A 22,169-nucleotide genomic window follows, 5' to 3' on the forward strand; every position below is an offset into this window, starting at 1 on the left:
ATTCACTTTGGTGTACCTCAAAAGCTGATACAAAAGTGTAAAGCAATTATATTCCAATAAAGAGCTAGAAAAAAAATGCCACCAAATCACCAATAAAGGCTAATTCAAAAAAAAAAAAAATCAGGGATCAAGAGGTCATTCCCTCCCCACCTTTGGGACAAGGGAGACCCTACATGTGCGTAAAATCTTTCATGGGCTCAAAAAGGCTGGGAATGCCAGATCGTAATAAGTCTTGCTATCTCTCTCACAGAGGCCTTTGTGATAGGATCCATCTTAATTGAGGGGTGTGTGCGCACCCAGGGGAGGGTCCAGAGGCAAATTAACCCTGGGGTCAGAACAATATGATTGGGCAAGAAGGAGAGAAAGACCCAGAAGACCACCCCTTTTTAAAGAATTTAAACTCCCGAAGGAGACTCTGGGGACTCTCCCTGAGCTCGCCCTTGCATCTTTCTGCATTTACTTTGCTTTTCCAATAAACATTTTTGGCTTTCTCATTAAAGAAAACAAAATCATGGGGAAAAGAGACCTGAACTGCAGATAAGGTTGAATGAATGTACTCCTGTCCAGCAGTGAATGTGAATGAACTGAATCTACAGATACCTGAAAATCTTGAAAATATAACTTTGAATTAGAATGTTTCAAGAGGATATGTATAATATTGTACATTTGTGTAAACATTAAACAATCTATATTCTTTATGCATGCATACAGAGAAAAAAACTTATAATTGAAATTTTATTTTTTAATTAAAAAGTTTATTTTTAATTCTTATTTACAATTAGAATTCTCATAAGAATTAGAATGCTAATTTATCAACTTTAAGATACTAGTTTCCTCTGGGAGGAAAGAAGCCTAAAAGAATTGGCCGGGGGGTATCTTTAATGTTTTATTTCATTTGTGTCCCAGAGAAAATGACAGGGACGGAACTGAAGGCAAAAAAAGAAAAATATTATTATCTTTCAGGTATTATGGGGAGTACATGAAGGTGCCTGTCATATTATTTTGATATGTTTGAAATGTTTTATAATTTAAAGTTATTTTAGGCTGGATTAGGTCAGTCATGCTATAAATGTCACACAACAAAAAATATGTTGTGTAATGATCATATTCCTGAATAATCTCACACTTGATATAGCTACCAGATTTACAGACAACAGTCAATACATATTAGTTCTATCACAAAGCTTCCTCAGAGATATTAAACCGAGCATCATGTTAGTGGTTTCGTAGTTACAGTTGTTTACTGATTCTTTGGAGGATGCTAGAGTTAACACTAGTGATTCACCAGACGATTGCAACATGTTACTAAATGGCTGCTGCTAAATTCAGTGTCATCGTTAAATTATTGCTAAGGTGAGTGAGTGCCCTGTGATACTGGCCTTGCAAATGAGGTCAGAGAAATGTCTGTGCTCAGAAAGAAGGATTTAGTGTGGTAGAAATCCAGCCAGTAATTAATTGCACCATGTCCTTCTCCTATATTAACACTGATCACTTTGAATCATCATTGCCTGTCTATATGCTTGGCTCGCCATGGGCACACAGTAAATTGTTGACTGACTGATTAGCCTCCAGGAAATGAAATTCCGGGAATAGAGGGATTGCACCTACTTAGCCCCAGCTCCTAACATGTTGGACCTAGCGTGAGGTAGCGCCAGCTAACATTTATTGAATGAGTGAAGATGCTGCTACTTCATGAAAATTTCCCAGATCTCTCCAGCCAGAAGGAGCTCTTCCTCTCAAATTTGTACGCTCTCAAAATATTTAACATCTCGTTTTCTTACAGATACTTGTGTTTATATCTCATTTTCCACTGCTACCTTTTAAGTTTCTTAAGAGCAGGAACTGTTCCCATTTTGTAATTTATTACAGAGTGATGGAAAATGGAAAGGAAAAAAATGTCTTAAAGCTAAAATTAATTCATTTTTACACTTTTCTAAGTTCAGAAGAATTATATTGACCTTAAAGTATGCAACTTCAAACCACTTAAAACGAATTCCACTTCCATGTATTAAGTTAGTTGGTAGAAAAGGAATGGATAGTAATATGCCGTGCCATACTACCTGCAGGGCCGGTATGCTTGTTTGCACAGCTATTTCTCATCAAACACCAGCAAACATAGAAAGCCACCAAACATTTTCTAGGTCATTTGTTCTGTTTGTAAACAGAAGGTGTACAATAATTAACAAGGTGTAATCATTTGCAAACTGGATTTATGCAGAATGAAAGAATTTTTTTTTAAAGAGAGGGGACATTAATGCAAATCTTGAGTGTTTAATGATCCCATTAATTGAGAAATGGGCAACTGGAGAAATTAAACAGAAGAGGTAATGGCCTTGGAGCCATTAATCTCTTCTGAGAGTACTGCTAATGTTTACCTGGTGATTTTCCTCTGAATTAAGAGCTGAGAGTCTGTCTGCTTTCACACAGTAGTTCTTAATCTTGCCAACCATAAGAATCTCTTGGAAAGCTTTAGAACAATGCAGATTCCTGGATTCTCTTCAGACTTCCTTAATCAGAATCTTAGGTGTGGAACTCAGGCATATGAGTTTTTAAAAAACTGACCAGGTGATTCTTTTGATTTTTTAATTAAAAAGCCAGGTTTGGACATCATTGCTTTAGAACAGGGTTTCTCAGCCTTGGAACTATTGACATCTTGGGGTGGCTAATTGTTGGGGAGGCTGCCCTGTACATTATAGGATGTTTAGCAGCATCCCTGGCCTCTACCCACTAGATACAGTAGCACCCTCCCTTCCCCAAATTGAAAAAAACAAAATGTCTCCAGACATTGCCAGATTTCCTAAGGGGGGTAGGGGAGGCAGGGGGAGGTGGGGAGTGGGGGTGAAGGGTGGGATTAAATCACTACCATTTGACAACCTCTGCTTTACAACAACTCTGCCTGATAGAACTTTCTGTTGTGAGGGAAATGCCCAATACAGTAGCCGCAAGTGACGTGTGGCTACTGAGCACTTGCAGTGTGGCTAGTACAACTGAGGACCTGAATTTTGAATGTTATTTTAAATAACTTAATTGCAAAAGCCACATATAACTAATGGCCATCATATTTGACAGCACAGCTTTATAGGATTCATATCTGATTTGAAGCAGTGAAATCTACACAATTTCTCCTGAAGTACTTCTTAGCCATGTCATGTAGAAATAATTTACAAGAATAGAAAATCTACCTACCTTCCTGTCTGAATCAGAAAAAAAATCTTGGGATGTTAGGACTACTGAAAAGTTTACTTGCGGTTTTGCTTCCTGTGTTGCCCAGGAAATATTTTTTGTTACTACCCTTGATATGCAGATTATCAGATTTAGAGCAACCTGGCTGAGGATAGCCCTTTTCATTCCCAACCCTTGCTCTCCTTTTATTGCCAGTCCTAAACATTTTCTTAGGAAAAATTCCCACTGTTGTCTGGTTTTCTGAATTCCTAACAGGTTAAATATAGAGTTACATATGACCCAGCAATTTTACTCCTAGATATATATCCAAGAGAGATGAAAACATATGTTCATGCAAACACTTGAACATGAATGTTCATAGCTGCATTTTTTCCAGTTGTACAGATATATAATTAACATACTGCACTGTATAAGTTTACGGTATACAGCATAATGATTTGACTTACATTGTGCAATGATTACCACAGTAATTTAGGTAACATCCATCATCTCATATAGATACAAAAAAAAAGAAAGAGAAAAAAACTTTTTTTCCCTTGTGATGACAACTTTTAGGATTTACACTTTTAACTTTTATATATACCATGTAGCAATGTTAACTATAGTCATGTTGCATGTTACATCCCTAGTACTTATTTATCTTACAACTGGAAGTTTGTACCTTTTGGCCACCTTTATCCAACCCCCCCTCTGGTAACCACAAATCTGATCTCTTTTTCTGTGTTTGTTTGTTTGTTTTAGATTCTACATATAGGTTAGATCATACAGTATTTGTCTTTATCTGTCTGCCTTATTTCACTTAGCATAATGCCCTCAAGGTCCGTCCATGTTGTCACAGTTGGTAGGATTTCCTCCTTTTCTATGGCTGAATGATATTCCACTGTGTGTGTGTGTGTATGCACCACTTTTTCTTTATCTAGTCATCTGTTGATAGACATTTAGATTGTTTCCAAGTTTTAGCTATTGAAATAATGCTCCAGAGTCACATTACTTGCAATAGCCAAAAAGTAAAAATAATCCAAATGTCCAACCATCGATGAATCAATAAAACAAAGAGTGGTATATTCATACAGTGGAATATTTTTTTTAGCAATAACAAAAAAATGAAGCTCTGATAGATGCCACAGCAGGATGATCCCTGAAAACATTATGATAAATGGAAGAAGCCAGTCACAAAAAATCACATAGTATATGATTCTATTTGTATGAAATGTCTATAATAGGCAAATCTATAGAGACAAAAAGTAGATTAGTGGTTGCTTAGGGCTGGGAGTGAAATGGGGACATTGGATGGTTATGGCTAATGGGTACAGGGTTTCTTTTTGATATGATGAAAATATTCTAAAATTAGATTGTGGTGATGGCTACCCAATTATGTGATTATACTAAAAACTATTGTATGCTTTAAGTGGGTGAATTGTATGGTATGCGAATTATATCTCAACAGAACTGTTAAAAACTCTGTCCATTTAATTTACTACACAAGCAGATCTAATGAGAAAATTGGCATGATTTTTATCAGTTGGTGCCTGTTTATCTTCAAACTGGAAGTGACTTTGGATAATGATACTGCCTTATTCCAAAATAGTCTCTCCACTGGCTACCACCACTCTCATTTGCAAGATAATTGAAGTGACCCTGCACTGTGTCCAAATTCAGGGTAAAAGCATTGAGCATGGCCCTTACTGAACAACAAATCATTCCCCTCTGAGACCCACTGTGAGACAGTGAGTGCATCCAGAGAATATTCTTGGCAAAACCCCAGCCTGCAATTGAAAGGGCCCAGACTTTGTCACTCCTGAGCTCATTTGACCTCTCTAGTCCAGAGCAATAATGGACACATGAATATTGCCAATGAGAAAAGAGAAAAGGATAAGAAGTTTCCAATATGCAGCCTAATTTTGTCATGATTCAGGCTGGTCAGACCCTGTCCTGGATGTAAAGTACTAAGCAGTGAAAGATAAACAGCTTTTTCAGGCAGTTAGAAGATGACATTCACTTTTAGGACCTTGAGCTCTCCAGGCAGCCCAAATAGAGCCCATTTTCAGCTCACCTGACTCAGATAACTTTAAAGGAAATGGAAAGATTTCTAGGTATTTAGTTATAAAGAGAGACCTGATCCTGAAAATAACTCCTAGGCTTGTGCTGCTTGAGCATGGACTATTCAGGAGACCTCCTGGAAATATGCAGAAGATGGGGAGGGGAGAAGAGCAAATATCAAGTGAGGTAAAGTCTTGTATAAAGTAAACCAAAAGAAATTTTATCTAAGGCAATTATGCTTTTATCTTCCAGAAGAAGTAATGTCACGTGAAGTTCAATCGTTTGTCTAAGTGGTTAGAAGAGATGTGTTAAAAGTTATGCAAAAAGAAGTAGGTGCTCAGATTGGAAGACATGAAAGAACAGGCTTTTTAAAGAAAAGCACGTAGGGAGGAGTGTTAATTCAGTAACTCATTCAGTTGACAAAGCTGTGGACCACAGGTTAAAAAGAAGTAGCACTGGCTTATGTCTAAACATTGACACATATCTGACCTTTCTTCCGTTCACTGAGGATGCGGATGAATAAATACATACAGAGTTTATGAGAAGAGCTAAGTCCTCTGGCACAGTTCTGAGAGAGTCTGATATACTTGGAGGACAAGTGTCATCTTCAAGACAAGGTATATCAAAGCTACTCTGAATTTCTTATATCTAGATAGAGTGACAGCCTTCTCTGGCTCTTACCATCTGGCTGGATGAGCCATCCTTCTTCTGTGTTCTGACAGCACCCTGGACCTACCCTTGCTATTACACGTAAATTATTTTTAAGCTTTTTTATTTTTTATCTGCTTTCCCCCTTAGACAAGGAACTTCTCAAAAACTAAAACATTGTTGGCATTTGTGTGGTTTTCAGTTTCCCAGGGCCCCTTATCAGAGTTACTAAGGCAGACATACTTTCCCATCTTTGGCAGGTAGTGTTTCATTTTCAGTTCTGTAGGCCAGTTGGCTGCTTCCCAGATTAGGTAATTCAGAGGTTAACACCATACCAGGATTCTGCTGTAAAACCTTGTGGTAAGCCAGATTGTAGTACCATACTGAGTTTCACTAGTATCTGGGCTGGGCTGCGAAATGGATGCCTTTTACAGAATTGCTCACTAGAGTTGGTTTAGTATCATTGCACTGGCTTCAAGTCAAATGTTCTTCAGATGGTATTGTCACATGGACTTTGGCCATTAGAAATGCGCTCCCTGTTGGACACCCAGATGAGTTTTATCTGTTCTTTCAGCTATGTTTATGTGAGATGCTTAAGAAACAAATTGCTTAAAAGAATTCAAGCACCTCCCTATTGCCTATCTTCATGGGAGGGGTGGGTGGAGGCAGGGTAATATAGCCATTGAAGATTCTGATTTATGTCCCAGATCATGTGCCCAGATCCCAGATACGTAATCAGAAATTTTATTTTCTTCCCTATGTGTTTCAGGCTATCAAACCTGATTCCAGATCCTGTCCTCTTGTTTTGTTGCTTGAACTCATTCTCTTTCCCTGAGTGGAATACTTCAACTAAAACATGACTGGGTTGTCTGGATAAGTAGTGTGTTTTCACCAAATCTTTGGGTCATGATTTTTTCATTTACACCACTTAAGTAAAAGTTACAATAGACAAAGTTTCTTTTTTTCTGGGCCGCCTCTGTCAGTGCAGACACTATGTCCATTTGAAAAAAAGAGCAGCAGATAAAGTCCGTGAGTACCCCTACACAGCACCAGCCTGTGTGATCCAGTCTTTATCTCCAGAGTTATAGGAACTCCTCTTGCCTCTGCTGCCGAGACTCCTGGGATTAGAGACCAGCAGGCAGACATGCACCATTCTGTATTTCAGGGACGACACATAGATGGACTTTGGAGTGAAGAAATCGTACTTGTCGAAACCTTTGCCCGGAGTCATAAATCTGTGTGCTGCGTGGCAGGGATGTCTCTGACTCTGGAACAGAGAACAAAGAGCATTTTAGTTAGTCACACGGAGGGAAACACCGAAGAAGCAGAAATCACAGCAGTGTTAATAACATACCCCCACCCCGACCCCTCCTGGAGGACCACCTGTCTTTTCTTCAGCTCCTTGAGTAGAGATTTCTTGGAGCATCCCAGCTCCAAATCTGGGGTTTTAAAACGATAAAACTATTGTAATATCAAAATCATCCCCCAGACCGTAGCAATCCATTGTTAATGATAATGAGTTTACAGCTTTCATGGGATCATAAAACCTCAAAGTAGCCAAAAACCATCATCATTGTGGTGAAGGGGTGCCTAAGATCCAGTGTCACAAAGCCTTTCAGAGGCCCAACAAGTCCCACAACACCTGGCAGGATCCTGTAAAACCCATGATTCATAAATAGAATCAATTTTCTCTGTAGAAAAATTTTAAATTATATACAAGTATTAAAAAACATTTTCATAATCCCACAACAATACATCTTGTTCACCATGCTTTTTTGTGATTAAAAATATAACTTACATGTTAAATCTTAGAGAATAAAAAAGAAAAATGTGTATTTCTACTTTTGATGTTTAAATCCTGAATTTTGCCACTTACTACATAAAACATCAAAGCATGCTTGGACAGGGATCTTCTTCGAGATAGACAGTATATTACAACAGGGTGTAAAAACTTGCGAAATCAATCCAGCTCCATGAGAGTGTGCACAGCATGACATTCTCTGTGAAGATCCTGGCAGGGCCAAGAAAATCCTGCACTCCTAATTGCCTAAATCTTACTGTCATCACTTGCCAGGCACAGCCCATAATCAGTGGGAGGATTCCAGAGGTGTGTGATATTACCCCTGAGTTCTTACCATAGACACTAAAATTCAGACAATTATATTTGAGAGAAAGCAATCAAGAGGTGAAAACAGAGTAATTGAGGTTGGTGGATGCGTGTTGATCTTGTCCTGATTAGAGCTGCCAATAGAAGCCTCCAGCTGCCCTGTACAGTAAAGAGGCAGATCTTTGGAGGGCATTTCTAATGTTATGTAAAGTTATCTGGGTTTAGAAGGGAGTTCTTCTAAGAATGAGGATCAGCTAAGTGCTAAGTTCTGTTGGCCTTAACTCTGTGTATTTATTGAGATGATACCTGCTTTGGAGTGACCTTTAGTTCTGTAAACTCTGTGGCCATCTGAAGGCAGGGCTGCTTGCAGATAGTCACTCCCTGGATATGGGATAAATCGGCCTTTTTTACCTTGCTTTTCACTGCATTCTTTAATTTCCAACTCTGAAATGTGAAAGAGAAACAAACAAAAAAAAATGGCACCTGTCCTGGCTTCAGTTTTGTTATCTGCACAATGACAGGGTTGGTTGACTGGGATCATCGCTGAGTACCCTCCCCTGCTCTGCATGCTCTGTGCTGTGGTCCTAAAAACTAAATGTCCCGCATTAGGCAGGAGCAGTGTGATCAATACTCCAGGTCAGCAGTGATGGCCTGTTGGAAAAGCTGGGCTATTTGCTAAAGCACGGCTTCAGTGACTGCGCCTCTAAACCCAGTTCTTCACTTGGCAGTTAAGGGCCCCCAACAAAGGGGCTTCAAAGAATAGCAAAGGAGGGAAAGAGGGTGTGGGTGAGAGGCAGTACTTTTGCTTTTTTTAAAAAATAATTTTCTTCTTATTTTTATCTTTTTGACTTTCAGAAGCAAATTACTAATTAACTGGTTACCACTTTTGTTTGTATATAGTGCATTACCTTAATTTTTTAGGAAGCATTTTCTTAAATGATTTCTACAATATTTTTTCCTTAATTTCAACGTTATTCTGAAAGGGTCTTTAAGGTGCTTGGAATGCATGCTACCTTTCAAAAACTTTCATTACTTAGCTCTCTAACAACTGTGAGGTGGGAAGGTTTGATTCTTCTGTTTAAATAAAGAGAAAACTAAAAACACCTGGAGGTTAAACACATCAGAGAAGCAAAATTAGTCTTGCTTATAGGGTCATTAAAAGGTGTACAAGGAAAAGACCTACAAAAACAAACCCAAAATAATTAAGAAAGTGGTAATAGGAACACACATATCAATAATCACCTTAAATGTAAATGGATTATATGCTCCAACCAAAAGACACAGACTGGCTGAATGGATACAAAAACAAGACCCTTCTATATGCTGCCTACAAGAAACCCACTTCAGACCAAGGGACCCATATAGACTGAAAGTAAAGGGATGGAAAGAGATATTCCATGCAAATGGAAGTCAAAATAAAGCTGGAGTAGCAATACTCATATCAGATACATTAGACTTTAAAGTAAAGACTTTTACAAGCAACAAGGAAGGACACTACATAATGATCAAGGGATCCATCCAAGAAGAACATATAACAAGTGTAAATATCTATGCACCCAACATAGGAGCACCTCAATACATAAGGCAAATGCTAGCAGCCATAAAAGGGGACATCAACAGTAACACAATAATAGTAGGAGACTTGAACACCCCACTTACATCATTGGACAGATCATCCAAACAGAAAATAAATAAGGACACACAAGCTTTAAATGACACATTAGACCATCTCGACTTAATTGATATTTGTAGGACATTCCATCCAAAAACTACAGAATATACTTTCTTCTCAAGTGCACACAGAACATATTCCAGGATAGATCATATCTTGGGTCACAAATCAAGCCTTGGTAAAGTCAGGAAAATTAAAATCATATCAAGCATCTTCTCTGACCACAACGCCATGAGACTAGATATCAATTACAGGAAAAAAACTATAAAAAATACAAATACATGGAGGCTAAACAATACACTAATAAACAACCAAGAAATCACCAAAGAAATCAAAAAGAAAATCAAAAAATATCTAGAAAAAAATGACAATGAAAACACAACCACCCAAATCCTATGAGACACAGCAAAAGTAGTTCTAAGAGGGAAGTTTATAGCAATACAGTCCTACCTTAAGAAACAAGAAAAATATCAAATAAACAACCTAACCTTCCACCTAAAACAATTAGAGAAAGAGGAACAAAGAAACCCCAAAGTGAGCAGAAGGAAAGAAATCATAAAGATCAGATCAGAAATAAATGAAAAAGAAATGAAGGAAACAATAGCAAAGATCAATGAAAGTAAAAGCTGGTTCTTTGAGAAGATTAACAAAATTGATAAACCATTAGCCAGACTCATCAGGAAAAAAAGGGAGAAGACACAAATCAACAGAATTAGAAATGAAAAAGGAGAAGTAACAACTGACACTGCAGAAATACAAAAGATCATGAGAGGCTACTACAAGCAACTATATGCCAATCAATTGGATAACCTGAAAGAAATGGATAAATTCTTAGAAAAGTACAATCTTCCAAGATTGAACCAGGAAGAAATAGAAAATATGAGCAGACCAATCACAAGTACGGAAATTGAGACTGTGATTAAAAATTTCCCAGCAAACAAAAGCCCAGGGCCAGATGGCTTCACAGGCAAATTGTATCAAATATTTCGAGAAGAGCTAACACCTATCCTTCTCAAACTCTTCCAAAATATCACCGAAGGAGGAACATTCCCAAACTCATTCTATGAGGCCACCATCACCCTGATACCAAAATGAGGCAAAGATGTCACAAAAAAAAAAAATTACAGACCAATATCACTGATGAATATAGATGCAAAAATCCTCAGCAAAATACTAGCTAACAGAATCCAAGAGCACAGTAAAAAGATCATACACCATGATCAAATGGGGTTTATCCCTGGAATGCAAGGATTCTTCAATATACGCAAATCAATCAATGTGATATATCATATCAACAAATTGAAGGATAAAAACCATATGATCATCTCCATAGATGCAGACAAAGCTTTTGACAAAATTCAACATCCATTTCTGATGAAAAACTCTTCAGAAAACAGGCATAGAAGGAAATTACCTCAACATAATAAAAGCCATGTATGAGAAACCAAAAGCCAACATCATTCTAAATGGTGAAAAACTGAAAGAATTCCCTCAAAGAACAGAAACAAGACAAGGGTGCCCACTCTCACCATTATTATTCAACATAATTTTGGAAGTTTTAGCCACAGCAATCAGGGAAGAAAAAGAAATACAAGGAATCCAAATTGGAAAAGAAGTAAAATTGTCACTCTTTGCAGATGACATGATATTATACATAGAAAACCCTAAAGACTCTACCAGAAAACTGCTAGCACTAATGGATGAGTTTAGTAAAGTAGCAGGATACAAAATTAATGCACAGAAATCTCTTGCATTCCTATACGCTAACAACGAAAGAGCAGAAAGAGAAATTAAGGAAACTCTCCCATTTACCATTGCAACACAAAGAATCAAATACCTAGGAATAAACCTGCCTAAGGAGGCAAAAGATCTGTATGCAGAAAACTATAAGACACTGATGAAAGAAATCAAAGATGATTGATACAAACAGATGGAGAGACATACCATGTTCTTGGATTGGAAGAATCAATATTGTGAAAATGACTGTACTACCCAAAGCAATTTACAGATTGAACACAATCCCTATCAAATGACCAATGGCATTTTTCACAGAACTACAACAAGACATCTTACGATTTGTATGGAAACGCAAAAGACCCTGAATAGCCAAAGCAGTCTTGAGAAGGAAAGATGGATGTTGGTGGAATCAGGCTTCCTGACTTCAGACTATACTACAAGGCCACAGTAATCAAGACAGTATGGTACTGGCACAAAAATAGAAAAGAAGATCAATGGAACAGAATAGAGAACACGCACATATGGGCACCTTATCTTTGACAAAGGAGGCAAGAATACACAATGGAAAAAAGACAGCCTCTTCAATAAGTGGTGCTGGGAACATTGGACAGCAACATGTAAAAGAATGAAATTAGAACACTTCCTAACACCATACACAAAAATAAACTCCAAATGGATTAAAGACCTACATGTAAGGCCAGACACTATAAAACTCCTAGAGGAAAACATAGGCAGAACACTCTATGACATCCATCAAAGTAAGATCCTTTTTGATCCACCTCTTAGAATCATGGAAATAAAATCAAGAATAAACAAATGGGACCTCATGAAACTTAAAAGCTTTTGCACAGCGAAAGAAACCGTAAACCAGACAAGAAGACAACGCTCAGAATGGGAGAAAATAGTTGCCAACGAAGCAATGAGCAAAGGATTAATCTCCAAAATATACAAGCAACTCATGCAGCTTAACAACAAAAAAGCAAATAACCCAATCCACAAATGGGCAGAAGACCTAAATAGACATTTCTCCAAAGAAGACATACAGATGGCCAACAAACACATGAAAAGATGACCAACATCACTCATCATTAGAGAAATGCAAGTCAAAGCCACAGTGAGGTATCACCTCACACCAGTCAGAATGGCCATCATCAAAACATCTAGAAGCAACAAATGTTGGAGAGGGTGTGGAGAAAAGGAAACTCTCCTGCACTGTTGGTGGGAATGTAAGTTGGTACAGCCACTATGGAAAACAGTTGGGAGGTTCCTTAAAAAACTACAAATAGAAGTACCATATGATCCAGTAATCCCACTACTGGGCATATACCCAGAGAAAACCATCATCTAAAAAGAAATATGTACCATAATGTTCACTGCAGCACTATTTACAATAGCCAGGACATGGAAGCAAGCTAAATGCCCATCAACAGATGAATGGATAAAGAAGATATGGCACATGTATTCAATGGAATATTACTCAGCCATAAAAAGGAATGAAATGGAGCTATATGTAATGAGATGGATAGACCTAGAGTCTGTCATACAGAGTGAAATAAGCCAGAGAGAGAAAAACAAATACCGTATGCTAACTCAAATATATAGAATCTAAAAAAAAAAAAATAGTGCTAATGAACACAGTGACAAGACAAGAATAAGGATGCAGATGCAGAGAATGGACTGGAGGACACAGGGTTGGGGGGGCAAGGGACGAAGGGGAAGGTGGGACGAAGTAAGAGAGTAGCATAGACATATTTACACTACCAACTGTAAAATAGATATCTAGTAGGAAGCTGCTGTATAACAAAGGGAGAGCAACTCGATGATGGGTGATGCCTTAGAGGGCCAGGACAGGGAGGGTGGGAGGGAGTCGCGGGAGGGAGGGGGTATGGGGATATGTGTATAAATACAGCTGATTCACTTTGGTGTACCTCAAAAACTGGTACCAAAGTGTAAAGCAATTGTATTCCAATAAAGAGCTTAAAAAAAAAGGTGCATAATTTACAGTTCTGTCGGAGAGGGAGGGGACTTTCCAGCATGAGTGAAACCACGTGGATGTCTAAATACCCTACAGACTGCTACTCTTAAGACAGACAGGTGATTGTGGCAGCATCTAGATAAATACGCAGATAATTTTATTTTTCCCACTAGGTAGCTTTCTTTTAGGCTTACTGTCTTAAACCAGCTACCTTGTCCCTTCTTTATGCTACAGCACTGACAACCCAGAAAGGTTAGAAATTGAAGCTGTCCCCTTTAATCTCAGGCCAAAATTGTGACTCCTTCAAATCTCCCTGGGGAGCAAAGTGAAACCAAATCTACAGTGGTATAGAAAGCTAACTGCCCAAGAAGCAGCTCAGGACCCCAGGTGAGTTTGGTCATCTCTGACCCCTCTCCTGAGGGCTTGGTTAACTCTGAGGGTATGAAATGGAATTGAATGAGGGGATCTGCATTCTCCCGAGACCAAAGATGAAGGGGTCAAGAAGACAAGACCCACCCCCAAATACCAGAGAACAATTTTCTTGAGTAAATCCATTCGGTAGAATCTTTGTTATGGAGTAGGAGAACTCAAAGAAACTCTGTGAAGTCATACGTTTTATCCCCTGCTTTCAAATAATTAACAAGGATTCATTGAATTACTTCCTGCATCTTCATGCATGTTCTGGGTTGGAATCCAACCCATAGCACTTCTCAAGACGTGAATTATCTCAAAGTATTCTGTGGCAATCTTTTCCAGTGTCTCACCAACCTCAGCCACCCAGTTAATATCTAACCTAAATCACTCCCGCTACTTATTTAAGCCTTTTATTTTCTTTGATACCTTAGGAGATATGGGAAAACAGCAAGTATCCTTTTCTGGAAACTTTCCTCAATGTTGTGATTCAGAGTGTACAGAGCATGCAGGGGAGAATCTCAAAGAAAGTAGACTGTTTAATTCTTCCAATAAGAAAAGAGTCAGGAGTAAGGTTATGTTTTTGACTTTTCCATTGATTAGCTTTGTAGTCTTGGACAAGTGGTGTAACACCCATAAGCTTAAATTTCTTCTCTCATAATAGAAATATAATACTTAAACCAAAGATTATTATAATGGTTAAAAGGGGTACTTTATGCAAAAAAAATTTTGTCAACTGTGAAGTGCAATACAAATGCCAGAGTAAAAATTGTTCATTTGTCATGAGGATTAAGTCAGAAGAATGATGGTAAAGTAAGCGTTGGGAAGATGTAGAGAAATTGAAACCCTTGTGCATCTCTCAGGGGAATGTAAAATGGTTCAGTACTGTGGAAAGTAGTAAAAGTGGTTACTCAAAAAAAAATCCCACACAGAAATACCACATGATCCAACAATTCCACTACTGGATGTATATCCCCCCAAATTTGAGAGGGATTCAGACAGATATTTTTACACCAACATTCACAGAAGCACTCTTCACAATAGCCAAAATGAAGAAACAACCCAAATGTCCATCCATTGATGAATGGACAAGCAAAATGCAGTATATACATGTAATGGAATATCATTCAGCCTAAAAAAGAAATGAAGTTCTGACACACACTACGACATGGAAGAACCTTGACAACATTATGCGAAGTGAGATAAGCCAGACACAAAAGAGCAAAGATTGTATGATCGATTCCAATTAAATAAAGGTAGTCAGACTTATAGAAACAGAAAGTCAAATGGTTATTGCCAGGGGTTAGGGGGAAGGAAGACGAGCAAGTTATGGTTTAATGGGTACAGAGTTTCAGTTTGGGATGATGAAAAATTTCTGGAGACGGATGGTGGTGATAGTTGCACAGTAATGTAAGCATACTTAATGCCACAGAACTGTACACTTAAAAATGGTTAAAATGGTAAAGCTTATGTCATGTGTATTTTATCACAGTGAAAAAAAGATAATGGTCACTACATGGTCCCCACTTAGCAAAAGATATGGGGGATGTGAATACAAAAGAAAACGTATGGAAGTTACCATTTTGTTGGAGGAACTGGATGATACATTAACAATCCAGACTAATAGGCACCACTCTGTGATTCAAAGCTTCTCAAGAGATGGGAGGAGGCAGTAGTGAGCACGCTGGATCAGAGTAACTAGAGAAGGCTGGCTCCACAGATGTGTAGACCTAGACTGGACATAGGTTTTTGAATGCACACAGTCAAAACTTTATTTCCAGGCCTAGGAAGCATTTTTTCAGCAACTAGCCCTCTTGTGCCCTCCTCAGAAAGCTGCCATTTTCCTCCCATTACAACTTGAACTCCAGGAATCCAGTGCAATACTGATTCCTTGGCATTTTATATTGTATAGTACCTTCATTCTAAGAGACTGCCCAGAGAGCTAGAGACAGGCACTTAAGCATTCTTTTTAATTGAAGTATAGTTGATTTATAATATTGTGTTAGTTTCAGGTGTACAGCAAAGTGATTCAGTTATATTTTTTCAGATTATTTTCTGTTATAGATTATTACAAGATGTTGAATACAGTTCCCTGTGCTGTACAGCAAATCCTTATTGTTTATCTATTCTATGTATAGCAGTTTGTATCTGTTAATCCTGTACTCCTGATTTATCCCTCCCTCCTCCCTTTCCCATTTGGTAACCATAAGTTTGTTTTCTATATCTGTGAGTCTGTTTCTGTTTTGTATATAGATTCATTTTTAGATTATTTTTTAGATTGCACATGTAAGCGGTATATAATATTTGTCCTTGACTTGCTTCACTTAGTATGATATTATCTAGATCCATCCATGTTGCTGCAAATGGCAATATTTCATTCTTTTTCATGGCTGAACATATACACATACTAGTAAGACTAAATCTGTTTCTTTTTTAGTACTAATTGGAAAAATGTACATATAGAACTTACCCATATTAAAACTTTTGAATTCTAAAATTATAAAAAAATATGAGAGCTTAAGCAGTAAAAATTGGTACACTTCTGTGTTTAAATATTTTAATGGCTATATGTGAAAATGAAGTATCTTATTAATATGACACGGTGATTTATGTTTCTTGATTATCTGTTTCTTTGGAATTAGTTGCTGAATAGAAACTTAATATGACCATAAGATAACCTTTATATGATTTACTATAGGGATTTAAAGATGCATTTTCTTCTGTTTTTTCTAATTATCTTATGATTAAAACCAAAGTTACATATTTTTATGCATGATGAATTCATGGATTAGGAGGCTATCCAATATCATCTCTGGTTTATATTGCCACAGTTCAGAACATGGACTTCGGTGCCAATTTTTATTAGCTCTGTGACACCTGGCAAGTATCTTAACCCCTCTGTGCTTCAGCTGCCTCAAATGTAAAGTGAGGATAACCACACTATCTACCTGATAGGATTTTCCCAAAGGTTAAGAGTTCAAAATGTAAAATTATTATAACATTCCTGGGGGAAATGGCAGTACTGTGAAAGTTAGCAATTTTTATTATAATGTAGAAGCAATCACAAGTACCTCTACTGAAAACTTTTTTGCTGATTTTCTTTTCATTATTAGAGTGTCCTTCCAGATGGGAAACTAATTGCATGCAGCAGTGTCCTCTCCTTCCCCAATCGCCCCTATCCTTTTACTCCAAGCCTTGGATTCCTTTTTTGAGTATGGGAATATATATCTTGTTCTGTATTTTCAAAGAGAAAATTTGGGGTAATGAAAATTATGAGAAATTCCTGAGAAACTAAAATAACAAAGGATAAGTTTGGAGAGGGTAATTGCAGCCTGGAATTTGTGCTGGATCCCCTTGGAAAGTACTACCCCAGTACATGGGAGCATCGCCAGGAATTCGTCCTGCCTACAGGTGGAAGAAGCCAGGAATAGAGAAGAGGGCTTCAATGCAAATGACAGGGAAATGAGTTGGGGTACCCACAGTGGCTGTGCTGTGTGCATCCCACTCTCCTCCCCAATCTGTCTTTGGGCAGCTGCCATGCTGAAGGAGAGGCAAAGCCTGACAGTGCCCAGAGATAATGACTAAGCCCAGAATACTAGTCGTGAAGATACTACATCCTGCCTTTTCCCCATTCTCACTGAAAACAGTGGGGAGCACAAAACTCAATAGCTATTTCCCCACCTTCCCCAAGGCTGGCTGAGGTACTAGAAGTGTAAAGGATCCAACAAGGGATCCAAACCACAAAGATGAGCCCACAGTCAAAAATCACCAACATCTGGCATGCAGCCACCATTAAAAATGGATAACAACCCAACAGAATTACAACTATGCAAAAGTTAATAGAGTGATAAGAAAAGGACTTTAAAGCAAGTGTAATTAGTGTCTTCAGATACAGGATGACATTGCAATAATGAATCAGGAACTGTCTGTTATAAAACAAACCAAAGACAAGCCTTGGAAGTTAAAAATGTAATAATTAAAAATGCTGTAGATATAAATAGAAGAATAGGCACAGCTAAAAAAAAGAAGTTAGATAGCTGGAAGACAACCTAGGGATGAAGTGCAAGGTGAGAAAAAGATGAAAGCTTAAGACGTGAAAGAGAGTTCTGCAAGTCACAGGATCTACCCAATAGAGAATAATGAGAAAAGAAGTAAAATCTGAAGAAATAATAGGATAGAATTTCTTATAGATGAAGAAACATATAAATCCTCAGATTGAAATGGTCCAACAATAGAGCGGGATTAAAAATAAACACACAACAAAAATAAAAGGCAAGGTACAAAAATAATGAAAGTTCAGAACATTAAGTGTATAGTCGATATGCTAAAAGCTACAAGAATAAAGACAAACTGCTGAAGCCTCCAGAGAGGGTGAGAAAAAGACTGTTCTCAGTAATTCTTATCAGATTTGTCATTAGATGTGTCATCAACAACACTGGATGAAAAAAGACATTGGACAATATTTTTAGCTTGCTAAAGGAAAAGAAGTTCAAATCTAATGTCTGTGTTCAGACATAATGTGATTGAAATGTGAGAATGAAATAAGATTTTTTCAAATATCCAGAAATTCAGAGTTTTAATAACCCAGTAGATCCTCTCTGAAAGCTGAAAGAACTGCTAGAGAATATACTAAAATAAGTGAATCTAGAACTTAACAATGAACTGCAGTAGTTAGCAAAAAAAATAATAATAAAACTATTTATTCTATGAGACATGTTTATAAAATTATTTTTAAAAGACAACATTGTACCAAAATTTCAGATTATGTCAGCACGGGATGTGGGAAGATGGAGGCGGGGTGCTGGTGAAGACTTTAGGAAAATAAAAGTATTATAAGATTCATCAAAAGGAATCAGTGGATAGCGATTAACTTCAGACACTATTAGAAAAATATAAATCTAACCACTTATGATAAAAACTTAAGTGTAACCACTAGAAAAATAAAAATAGAATATGTATGATTTTCAAACTAGTAAATGAAAAGAGGAACAAAGAAAATTCCACTAATCCATGGAAAGGCTGGGAAGAAGAAATGCAGGAGTGAGAAAGAGAATGGTAAATTGAAAACACAAAATAAGGTGGCAGGAATAAGTCCAAGTGTATCAAATGTAACAATAAATATGAATTGCATATGTTTGTTTTATAAAAGGTTAAAAAGTTTGGATTTTTAAGAATCCAGCTATGTGTAACTTAATAGAGAAAGCCACAACTGTGAACTCAAAGTTTGAAAACATATCCCTAGCAAGTATTAACAGAAAGGTGGCAATAGCACCATCAATACAGATAAGATAGAGTTGAAAGTCAAAAACATTAAAAGTTTAAAAAAGGACATTTCACATGGTTAAATAATTCACGAAGAAGAGATAATAATCATAAACTTAAATGCCCCTAACATCATCTGGAAATATAAGAAAAATTGATAAAATCACAGATGAAAATTAGAAAATCCACATCATAGAAGTATGTTAGTCTCCAACTATGATATACTATGTGTAAAAATATAGAGTATTTAGATAATATAATTAACAAGTTTATGCTAATATATATGAATAGAATTCACATCCAATAGAGAATATGCAATTTGTTCACTTACTCAGTTAACATTTACAAAAATTGGTCCTATAGAGTGTCACAAAGGAAATTACAAGTTAGAGAAAAAATGATATATAGAGATATATAGACCACTGAACCAACCCCAGTATATTGATTTTTTTTTTTAATTTTTTAAAAAGCTAGTCCAGGCATGTAGATGATTTAAGTCACTTCTAAATAATTTATTGGTTAAAGAGAATGTCAAAATTGTAGTTTCAAATTATAAATTAATGAAAATGAAAGCACTTCATATTAGGACCTATATGTTTTGACCATGGCTTCAAAAGCATTACACGTTAACCTAAGAAGCAAGGAAATCAACAACCTGAATGTAAGTTCGTAGAAAGCAGAAAGAAGAAATAAAAATAATTGAAGCAGAAATGGATGAAATAGCAAACAGAGAAGTCCATTTCCTCTTCCTCCTACCTCATTTCTCCTGTCTCTTGTGCAGAATTCTTCAAAATAATTGCTTATTCTCACTGTGTCCAGTTCTTCTCCATTTAAAAACAAAACAAAACAAAAACCTAATTAGGCTTCTGTCTTCAACACTTCACCAAAACGTATCTTAAGGCTACCATGTGAACATTTCATCTTTAAGTTTATTTGACCCATCAGTGGGTTGATCATGTAATTTATTTTACAATATGAAACACTTTTGAGAGTAAAAGAGAGTAAGAGAGTGCTGTTAATTATTACACCTGAAAATAGGCGTAAATCGGGTCATGCAGTCACCCCACCCACCTGCAACATGTAACGTAGATCAGTGCCTGGCATAGAGTACATAACACACAGACATTGAATGGATGGAGTTTATCAACCCCAGGAAGTTCCCCCCTTTTTTTCTTTTTGTTGTTAATTGAATAAAATAAAACCTTTGGCAAGATTGATCAAGGAACAAGAAGAGATCACAAAAAGACATGAGGAATGAGTGAAAGGTCACAGATAACACATGTGAAAGATAAAAGAAAATTATAAGAGAATACTGTAACAACTCTATACTAATCCACATGAAAACCTAGATGAAATGGATGCATTTCCTACAATACAAATGATTAAAGTTAACTTAAGAGGGAGTAGAAAATTAGAATAAATAAATCACTGTTGAAAAAAAATGGGGGGAAAAAGTGTTTCTCAGCTATGCTATGGAGAATTAAGAAAGTGGTCTGAATACCTGCTTGGGCCAGTGTAATGGACAGTAAAAAATCACTTAGGGAAAAGTGGATTTCAGGGATGAAGGTCAGAGTTCTGTGCTCCAGTTACACCACACATGTGGAGATTTACCAACCTTGGAGGATCTAGATGTTATTTTTTGAAGGAAGCTGATAGGTTTCATTGTAGATGTATTCTTTTTCACCGTATTTCCATTCCTACTCAGAACTACTAAGTCCCCTCCTATTTTGTGGGATGATTGGGCAAAATAATGAAAGAAACCAAGGAGTTAGGCTACAAATTAGAAGACAATATAGCTTCACTTCAACTAGCTACATGTGGCAAGGTCCAGGCAAGCCCTTAACCTTTGGCCTAAATTTTTTCTTCACTCGCCAGATGGGAAGGATTCCATTAACTCATTTATCTTGTAGATTTTTTTTGAGGATTAAAAGAGAATGAACATCTTGTAATGAATAAAGAGGGACGTAAGTGGGAGATTTAGCCTTTTGCAGGGTATGTGTAGAACAAAAGTGAAAAAATATGAAGACATATTAGTTATGATGCATGTACAACACTTTTCGATCTCCAGGCTGACAACCGTTTGTGTCCTGCCATCCTAAATACGTGCTGAGCACATCTCCTTGTACTTAGGTCCTACACAGAGTTAGTGTAGTAGCATCTCCAGCAAGTTGTTCAATGTATGCTGAATAAGTGATTCGGAAGTAAAATGAAAAGATTAAGGATAACCTTTAATCAGAAGGAAAATTCTGAGCTCTGTTCATTATTCTTGGAGGAGGATGTCCTCATTATAGAAAGATTTTCTTTCAAACGACAAAGTGAGTAAAAAATGTTGGTGTTAAAAATAATAGCTATAGAGAAAGCAGCTATCTAGGGTAACACCATTCAGAAGAGTCTAGGAGAGTTTAGAATTTAATAACTATTTTCATAAAGCTTGGCAATGACTGATTGTAATCCAGTATTTCAAATGGTTTTGGGAAAAGAAATAAGAAAGTAATTAAGATTGTAAAAAAGTTAAATTTAGTGATAAAACTCCCAACACAAAAGCAATGTGTCTTTGAAATAAAAGAAGATGGAGAGAAGGTAACTCTAGTGAAATTTTATCTCTAGAGGCATATATCATCAAACTCCTCCAGTATAAATGCTACTTTATTATATTCTTATGGCTTACTCATTTGTGTGTATTCAGACTGTTTTATTCTAAGATTGCATATATGGCTGAGTAAACTTCTTGGTGTCTGTAGATTTTATATTTTAGTAGAATATTTGTATATAAATGTTTTCAACAAAGTACCAAATCAGTGACAATTTATGGAACATGAAGAGATGAATTAATAAATTCATTTGAAGAGAGGAAAAATGTTTCATTGCTCCTGAGCTCTTAAGTACTGAATTTTACTTTTTCTGAGGTGATATAAAAATGTATTTCTAATGGTGAAAGTATATGAACATATGAAAGAATAAAGGCAGGTTTATATTAAGGAGTTAGAAAAGATGAGGCTTGGAAGATAATTTGAAGCCATATAGTATAGGGTCTTGAAAAGCTTGGCTTGTGGAGCCTCAGAGATCATCTGGTGTTTAATTAACCTGCTAATCTTATTTTCAGAGAAATTAGGTCCTGAGAATTCCTCCAATTT

The sequence above is a fragment of the Hippopotamus amphibius genome, chromosome 7, assembly GCF_030028045.1.
Source record: "Hippopotamus amphibius kiboko isolate mHipAmp2 chromosome 7, mHipAmp2.hap2, whole genome shotgun sequence".
Lineage (NCBI taxonomy): Eukaryota > Metazoa > Chordata > Mammalia > Artiodactyla > Hippopotamidae > Hippopotamus > Hippopotamus amphibius.